Here is a 9,930-nt window from a genome sequence, read left to right on the forward strand (position 1 = left end):
TCTGGCTTATCTCACTAAGCATGATCTTTTCCAGCTCCATCCAAAGCAACAACACTTTTAACACTCTCCCAACCCTAAACAGGCTCATTGTAGCATAGAGAGGCCCTAGAAGGTGCCTCAGACAGGAGACTTGCTACAGCTCTACCCACATCTACCCATAAATCATGCAGCAAAGCCCTGGAGTTAAAGAGAGACAACTCTGCTCTGTGAGTGGACCCCAAGTAGTGGGGAAAGACTGCTCAGGAAGAGACTGCTTAGAGTGAGCACAGAGAACCCTGGAGGCACTGAGGGAGGACCAGCAGCCTGCACAGCTGGGAGGCTTGCAGTCCTTCTGGCACTCCCTGCACCCCTGCATCCCCCACACCCACAGCAGAAGATAGGACTCAAGGTGTTACTGGACAGCAGTGGCCTGAAGACTTGTACGTTAGTAAGGCACTGCCTCTTTAGGCTCACAGTGCTCAGAAAATAAACAAAACCAGTGACTGGCTCAACCACAGGCCCAGCTGCAAGGAGACCTACAATAATTCTAAAGCACCCGACCCCCAAGGGCACATCCAAGCTTAGAGGGAACCTGGAACATCAGAAGCCTACAAAGGTCAACAGGCACTTTCCAGAGATAAGGACTCAACATTTTACTGGAAGAAGCTGAACACCACAAGAGACCCCTGACTGTCACTGGTTGAAAAGACAGGCCCAATTCCACACAGTAGGGGCTGGAAAAACAGGAGATATTGAAACAAAACAAGGTTCAGAATACCCTCTACAACTGAAGTGTCTGGAAGTCCCTCTGTCATCCCAGAAAGAACATCCAGAAAAAATGCTGGCCAATAATAGCAACATCGTTTCTCGATGAATAGAAAGTACTAGAAAATACACAACAGGGAAAAGAAGACAAACAAATATTCAAGCAAGTCCACAGGGGAAAAATTCACCACAAAAAGATCAGTCACCAGAAATCACCAAGGAAATAGAAGAAGTGCTCAGCCTACCAGATAGAGAATTCAGAAACATCATGATAAACAAACAAAAAGAAGATGAGAAGGAAAAACAAGGAAATGAATGAAAGAAATGAAAAAGAAAAAAATGATATGCAATCAATGAACTGAAAAAAGAAAATAAGATATTAAAAAATGAAATAGAAGAAATGCAGGAGATGAAAAGGCCACTAGAGGAGATAAAGGCCACTAGAGGGAAAAGTAATGAAAACAGAATAGATGAAATGGAAGAACAAATCAGCCCCCTTGAAGACGCAGAAATAAAGAGTATTAAAATAGAAAAAGAGGCCCTCCCTGGTGGCACAGTGGGTTAAAGCACAGCACTAAGAAGCTAAGGCCACTTCCACATAAGTTCAATTCCCGCCTGCCCCGGAGGTGACCACATGGCGAGGCAGACCTATCCTGATCCGCCTGCTGCTCCCCTCAGCAGTGTACTTCATGGATCTGCCTGTCCTGCTCCCTGCTCTGTCTCTGTGAATCCTCTCATCCTCCGCATCTCTGGCCTGTGCCCCAGTTCTGTATGAATAAATAAATAAATCTTAAAAAAAAAGAAAAAGGAAAAGAAAGAGAAGTAAAAAGGAAAAGGAATGAAGAAACACTTCAAGAGCTATCTGACATCATTAGGAAAGGAAACATCAGAGTTATAGGTATCCCAGACAGTGAAGAGAAAGGCCAAGGAATAGAGAAAATATTCACTGAGATAATAGAAGAGAACTTCCCTAATATGAAGAAAGAGATGAAAGTAGAAGAACACCAAACTACCATGACGATAGGAGAAATGCAGCAAGACACATCATAATAAAACTACCAAGAATACAAGAAAAGGAAAAGATAATGAGAATGACAAGAGGGAATAAACAAATAACCTATAAAGAGAAACCAATCAGGCTGACATCAGACTTCTCTGAAGAAACACTACAGGCAAGAAGAGAGTGGAGGGACTTACTAAACAACTCTGAAGCATTAAATGCCACCCAAGAATACTCTATCCTGCGAAGCCCTCCTTCCTCTATGAAGAAAGAATAAGGACATTTTCAGACAAACAAACTCCACAATTTTGTCATGACTAAACCCCCACTCCAAAAAATACTACAAGAAGCCCTCAAACCAAATCCAGCAGAAGAATGAACAAGAACAGTTCAAAACAAGGAATAAAAATACATAAGGACCAAAAAAAGGGCAAATGTAGGTGCCAGTATATCAATATTACCTCTAAATGTAAATGGCTTAAACTCATCAATAAAAAGACACAGAGTTGCAGGATGGATTAAAAAACAGAACCCAACATTCTACTGTATGCAGGAAACACATCTAACTGCAAAAGATAAAAAAATATTGAAAATAAAAGGATGGAAAGAAATCCTACAATCAAATGGACCAAAAAAGAAGGCAGGAACAGCTATACTTATATCAGATAAAATAGACTTCAAACTGAAAAAAGTTAAAAGATACACAGAAGGTCACTACATTATGATTAAGGGGACAATACAACAAGAAAACATAACAATCATCAACATATATGCACCAAATGAAGGAACACCAAAATATATCAGGAAACTACTGTCATCTATGAAAACGTCTATTGGAGAAAATACATACATAGTAGGAGACTTCAACACGCCACTCTCAATAATGGACAGATCAACAAGACAAAAAATAAGCAAAGACACTAAAGCTCTGAACAAGGACCTGGACAACATGGGACTTACAGACATCTATAGAATACTGTACTCCAAAACATCTGAGTACACATTTTTCTCAAATCTCCCTTATTACAAGTGATGTTGAACATTTTTTCATGTGCTTGTTGGCTGTCTGCATTTCCTCTTTGGAGAAGTGTCTTTTTAGCTCTTCTGCCCATTTTTTGATAGGGTTGTTTGCTTTATTTGTATAGCTTTGTGATCCATCCTTTATCACTACTATTGAGTGAGAAAATTTTTTTCCCAATCAGTGGGGTCTCTGTTTTTTGTAATGTCTCTTTTGCTGTACAGAAGCTCTTTAAATTGATGTAGAATCATCTGTTTATCCTTTCCTTCACTATCATTGTGTTGGGTGCTGTATCCTCAAAGACGTTACTGAGGTGTATGTCATGTAGTGTTTAACCCTTCTTTGCTTCCAGGTATTTTATGGTTTCCATTCTTATGTCTAGATACTTAATCCACTTTGAGTTGTTTTTTGTGCATGGTGCAAGGTAGTGATCTAGTTTCATTTTTTTGCATGTAGCTTCCCAGTTTTACCAGCACCCTTTGCTGAACAAACTTTCTTTGTTCCATTGTATCTTCTTTGCTTCTTTTCTAAGATTAGCTTCCCAAAAACCTGTGGGTTTATATCTGGATTTTCTAATCGAATCCACTGGTCTGAGTTGCACTTCTTTTATACTCTCTCTGGTTCCATCATAGAAGCCCTTGTCACGTGTAACTCCATTTTGTCTTCTAACTGCCAAAAAGTTCAGTTTTGTAAGTCACATAGCCATGTGGCTGAGTCCATAGTGCAGAGTATCACAAGGCTGAAGCTAATATGTGAGTCAGTCTGAGTTCTTGTCTGGCTGTTGTGGAGAAAAATGTGCGTCTGAGCTTATTCTTCTCATTGACAGAATTTAAATTGCTTGCAACTGAGGCTCCCATTTCTTTGTCAGCAATATTATTTTGGACCTCAGATTTCCTCTTCAGCAACCAATCAGAGATAATTCTGCCTTAACAGGGCATGAAGATGTTAGACTTATTGTCGGGGACCAGCCCCGATTTCAGGCTGTTGAGAGGCTGACACAGGCAGAGTCTCAAGGTGGGAACGACGTCGGCGAGGCGATATTCTGAAAATTGGGGAGTGGGAGTGAGGAAGACATGGGAGTTGGAGTTGGGTGCAAATCTTCCTTTTCTGCCTTTTGCAGAAGTTTATTTTATACATTAGGAGCAAACAGTGGGATGACATCAGCACATGAACTGGGCAGAGAGATTACAATCATCTTTTATCTAAGAATAGTCTGGGGTTGTTTTGACCCTTACTTGAGATTACAACATTCTAAAAATCAATCAAGGTTAAAAACAGGTACATGGATGCACAAAATTTATGACTAATATTACTATATTGGAGATCAATAAGATAGAAGTCCCTTAAACCTTATCTACTACTTAATGGGCTTTTGTTTTTCTACCAGAGACATCCTGGGAGGCAGGAAGAAGAAATTCCTTGCAAATCAGATCTCTGAGTAGGAGACATAGGTGAATTTCTTTATCTAAAGATCTGCAAGACTACCCAGAAGACTTTTGTGGATTCCTTTGAGGTATAGCAGGTAGAAAACCTGACTAGTTTCAAAAAAGGCAACCTGGATGAATTTCCACATCTAAAGACCAGACAATAGGAAGTTTGAGTAATTCTTTAGAAGCTGAATAGAAGGCTAGGTGAGATAATAGAATGATAAGATTTGGGTTTTCCTCCATCAGGCAGTGAGAGAGACTGCAAAAACAGCCCTTTTGCTTTTATTTATCAGTCAGCAGTCAAGTCACTTGACTTCAGAGGAATTTCTCACCCTGGTGCAGTGCTTGCTTGTCAGGGCAGGCAAGCCTTATGCGGCTGAGGCAATCCAATTGTAAGCTGAAAGTTGCTCAGAATATTTTGATATTACGATTATACAAAAAAGGGAGGTCATAACATAAGTTAGCAGTGGAAAGTCTGATTTTTCAGGCTTTTCCCAATCTACCCGGAATCTGTCAGATGATAGATGTTGCATAGCTTGTGGCAACTTACCTAGATAATCTTCCTATTTTAAAGTTGACTATGACATATAGTATAACATGATTATAAAAGTATATTCCGCTGTATACATAGTCCTAAGGTTCATGTATATATGCATGGGTTGGGGCAGTAGTTCTCGGGGACCATGATGCTTGAAAAAATCTTTCTTTTAAAACTAAATTCTATGTAACTATACATTTTAAATGTTGTCTTTTTGAAAAATATAACTTTATTTCTGGGGACTGTCTCAGAAATTTGAGGATGTATTGTTGCCATGTGATTGAGTTATTTTCCTGCTACATATGTTAGATAGGACAGAAGGGGACCAAGCTAACATATTTTGAATGCCGATGATGTGCCAGACACATGCTAGACATTTGATATAAATAAAACATCAAAGGGTCTCTGATTCAAAGAAATTGATGGGAATGAGGGTAGAGGGGGAAGGAAGGCAGACAAAATTTCCAATGCATAGAATTGAGAAAGAGAAAATGTCAAAACAGAAAACTTAAGTCATTCTGGAATTCTAACCCCAACAAGACAGAGAGGAAGGGAACCAGGTGAAGGGCTGATGGTGATAAACTACAAGTAGCCCTTATTTTGGTTCCCTTATGATAGAGCTTCCAAACCGGAGGGTCTAGAATTGGTTATAGATGTCAGGAACCAGGGAAAGTCAGAGTAGCTGCCTCTGTTTACCCCTGGGAGCTATATTAATGTCATCATTGAAAAAAATATTTTGAAAAAATATGATCATTTTGAAAAAGCATTGGCCTGGGATATGAGACAATGCTCCTGCAGAAGTGAGAAAGCACAGAAAGGACCTAGATAGAATGCAACCATGCTCTCTAAGGAATGGCCCCGAGGGAGTGATCTGTCCTTCAATCCCAAATCTTTTCTAGGCTATAAAACTGCAAGAAAATCTAGGATTTAGACATTGGAGGACGAAGGGCTATTGATATGCTCCCCCGTGCATATTACAGAAGAAGGAACATGATAGGTACTGTGACCAGACAAGGGCATAGGTTGAGGGGTGAGCTGTTGGCTGCTGTGCCAGCTGTCCCAACTGGCCCCAAGTTTCCTACAAGTGTCAGAGTAAGCCCTACCCAGTCCTGAGCTAAGCACAATGAAGTGAGGTGCTCTGATGGAAAAGATAATGGTTCTAGATTGAGGCTGTCCTGAGGTCCTGTCCCCACCACGTACCAGCCAAAAGTCCTGTGCAAGCTATTCAACTTCCCTGAGCTTCTGTGTCCACATCTGCAGACTCGGTGGGGATGGTAGAAATCTTACAGTCCAGGGTGGTGAACACGACATAAAGATGCTACCTCCACGATACCTGCCTTGTAAGTTCCATACACTCAGTAAATTAGTTTGGGTACAATTATGGAGATATCTGGCATTTTATTGCCAGAGGATATATCACCCATTTTTGGAGATGGGGAAAGCACATACCTGTTTCTGCAGGGCTGACCTCATATGGACTTAAGTCTGTTTCTAGTTTCCTATATCACTCTTGCTTACCCCCTTTCCTCATCACTTAAATGTCATCCTCAGACTTTGTGCTTGTGCAGACTCATGCTCTTCTCCCAATAAGATATCACTCAGAACTACAAGGATACTACATCTTGACCCTGTTCCATTGCTGGTTTCAATTCCTCATGTCTGGGCTGGAAATTTGAGCATCCTATTGGTTCAACTTGTAAAGTTGTCATCTAATCAGCCCATTTACATCCAATTCCATCCTCACCCCCTAGTATGGCATCTTTTCCCTGGATTAGTCTAATACCTCCTCCTAACTGATTTTCCATATTTCACTCTTGCCTTCTTAATCCATTACCCAGTCAGCAGGTACAACAACTTAAAAGATACATGTGCACACCTATAAACACACATTCTATTGCTGCTTAAATCCTTTTATTGCTTCTTCTCTTTTAATAAACTCCAACTTTCCATTAAGGTGACATGTCCAATGATGACTTGTAGCAGAAGTGTCTCCATAAAAAAGGGGCCTGCTCCTTCTCGCCACTCTTCCTGGTTGTGGAAGCACAGGTGAACCAGACAGCCTGCAGTACCATACATGGTAGAGTTTGGAACTCAGTCCCAATGGATCCACTTAACAGCTTAGCCTCAGATTTGGGCTATGATTTTCCCCAGATATTCTAGTACATTCCGTTTACCCTTGTCTCTGGCTTCTAGTAGTGGCAAACTCCTAAAAGTCTGTTTCACTATACACACATGAATTGTATGTACTGGCTCCAGGCTATTTAAGAAAGGCCTAGAACTGGCTGGATTTCAAAGATGAAACCATTCTGGTATTTATAGCTTTTAGTGAGGGTTTTGGGCCTTTTGGGTGGAACACACTGGAAAAACTTCGGCTTTTACTGCTCAGTTCTCTAAGATATTCTTGCATATAAAGTGCAGCTTAACAGCAGCCCTTGTGTAGAAGGGCCCATCTGGCCCCTATGGGCAGCAGCACCTTCTCCTGCTCACTCTGTTGTCAGCATGCAGATCCTCCCCGGCCACACTGGGATTCTCAAGGCTCATGCTTTAGGCTTCTCGTTTTCCAAGGAGACAAATTCCTAGTTATGTGGAAGAGAGTGCAGCTCCCAAAGAAAGAGTAGAACTTGTGAAATTGCCATTCTCTTTCTCCTCTTTCCTGGTAGGCTGCTTTGGAAAAATTGCATCACCACTAGGCACACAGGATAAATGGGGTTATCCTGTCTGCATGTTGGGTCCAGAAATGAACTGCATGGGGGTCATCCTGATAAGTGGGGAGATACTCCTCACAGTGCTGAGTGTATTCACCAACAATGGTCTGGTCATTGAGCTTGCCAGGGAAGAAGAAAGGAAGCTAGAGAATTCAAGTTATGATTTGAGTTTGCTGAAGGAGAGACAAATACAAGGATATTAGAAATGTCAATACTCGATGTATTTAGAAGGGAGTTGCAAAAAAGGAATTGATGAGTCATAGAGGAAATGAAAACCTCCTTATTAGAGCATAAGGTCACAGGACAGCTTGTTGAAGGTTTTATTGCATCTGGAATATTTATAGCAAATAAAATAAATGAATAACTGGCCAAAAGGCTGCACTTGAAGCCTCTATGGTAGGGGAGTAAGTGGTGTTGAGCTGGAAGGTGTTACTCCATGGCTAAGGGCCACTCATACTGCCATTACTTAAAACGCAGGCTATTCTGGGGGCATTGCCTTCCTTATATTATCTAGACATTAACAAATAACCCTGGAGGCTCTCCCTGGTGGCACAGTGGGTTAAAACACAGCACTAAGAAGCTAAAGCCACTTCAGCATGAGTTCGATCTCTGCCTGCCCTGAAGGTGACCCACATGGCGCGGCAGACCTCTCCTGACCCACCCGCTGCTCCCCTCAGCAGTGTACTTCGTCAGTTGGCCTGTTCTGCTCCCCACTCTGTCTCTAGTGAATCCTCTCACCACACTTGCATGTCTGGCCTGTACCCCAATTCTGTATGCATAAGTAAATAAATAAATATTTTTTTTAAATACAGATTTCCTGGGCTCTCCCTGCTGGCTCAACGGGTTAAAGAACCACATTATGAAGATCTCTGAAGTCACTGCAACACGAGTTCGATCCTCAGCCAGGGAGCTGACCCACATGGCGTGGCAGACCTCTTCTGACCCACCGGCTGCTACCCTCAGCAGTGTACTTCATCAGTTGACCTTTTCTATTCCTCATTCTGTCTCTGGTGAATCCTCTCACCCACCACCCCTCTGGACTGTACCCCAGTTCTGTAAGCATATATAAACAAAATCTTAAAAAAAAAATCCTGAAAAGGAGATGACATTATCCCTATTTTGTAGATAAGCAAACAGAAGTTGAGAAATGGAGAACTATTTCTTTTACTTGTAAAGTCAGAGTTAATATTTGGTAGCCCATATTTTCCCCTCTGCTCCCCATTATGGAGACATAAGATGCAACATAGCATAATGAAAGTAGCATGGATTCTGGAATTAGTCAGGTTTAGTTTTGAATTTCAACAGTAACTCCACACCAAATGAGTGACCATGGAAACATTATCTTTTCTCGTAGGGTTTAATTTCCTCATCTATAAAAGTGGAGTAGTTTTCCAACAAAATACTAGCAAACAGGATTAAATGACACATTAAAAAGACTATACACCATGACCAAGTGATATTTATTCTTGGAATACATGGATGGTTCAACATCTATTTGACGAAAATTCAATAGTCTTTTGTGATAAAAATGTTCAGCTAAGCATGAATAGAAGAAATCAATTCAACACAATAGAGGTCATGTATAAAATGTTCACAACCTATATCATACTCAAAAGTGAAAGGCTGAAAACCTTTCCTCTAACACCAGAACAGGACAAGGATGTTCATCACTTCTATTCAACAAAGTACTAAAATTCCTAGCCAGAATAATTAGACAGGAAAAAGAAAAAAGAGGTGTCCAAATTGTAAAGGGAGAAGTAAAATTATCTCCATTCACAGATGACATGGGTTTTTAAGTTGTACACAAACATAACTGTTAAACTGCTAAAAGAATTCAGAAGAGTTTCAGGATACAAAATCAACACATAAATAATCAGTTGCATTTCTTCACATCAACAATTACCAATCCAAAAGGGAAATTAAGAAAACAATTCAGCTTATGATTACATCAAAAGAATAAATAATTAGGAATTCATTTAACCATGGAGACGAAAGAATCGACAAGACTGGAATACTTTATATTTCCTGATTTCAAAATTTACTACAAATCCACAGTAGTCAGAACCAGTGTAATATAGGCATAAAGACAGACCTATAGATCAGTGAAATAGATTAGAGGGTTCAGAAATAAACTCTGGCATATATGATCACAGGATTTTCAACAAAGCTACCATTTATGGGAAAATGGATGTCCTTTCAAGAAATGGCGTTGGGAAAACTGGATATCCACCTGCAAAAGAAGACAAAGTCTGCAATCATGGATCTGAAAAGAAGTTAATCTTCAGAATGTATAAAGAACTCTTACAGATCATGAGTGACAAAAACTAAACGACCCAATTCAAACTTAAGCAAAGGAACTTGGATAGATATTTCTCCCCAAAGATCTACAAATGTCCAATAAGCAAGTGAAAAGATGTTCAACATCATTAAACATTAGGGAAATGCAAATAAAAACCATAATAATATAGTACCTCACAAATAGCTACTATTAAAAAAAA

The sequence above is a fragment of the Condylura cristata genome, unplaced genomic scaffold (genome assembly GCF_000260355.1).
Source record: "Condylura cristata isolate star-nosed mole 26May11 unplaced genomic scaffold, ConCri1.0 scaffold00030, whole genome shotgun sequence".
NCBI lineage: Eukaryota > Metazoa > Chordata > Mammalia > Eulipotyphla > Talpidae > Condylura > Condylura cristata.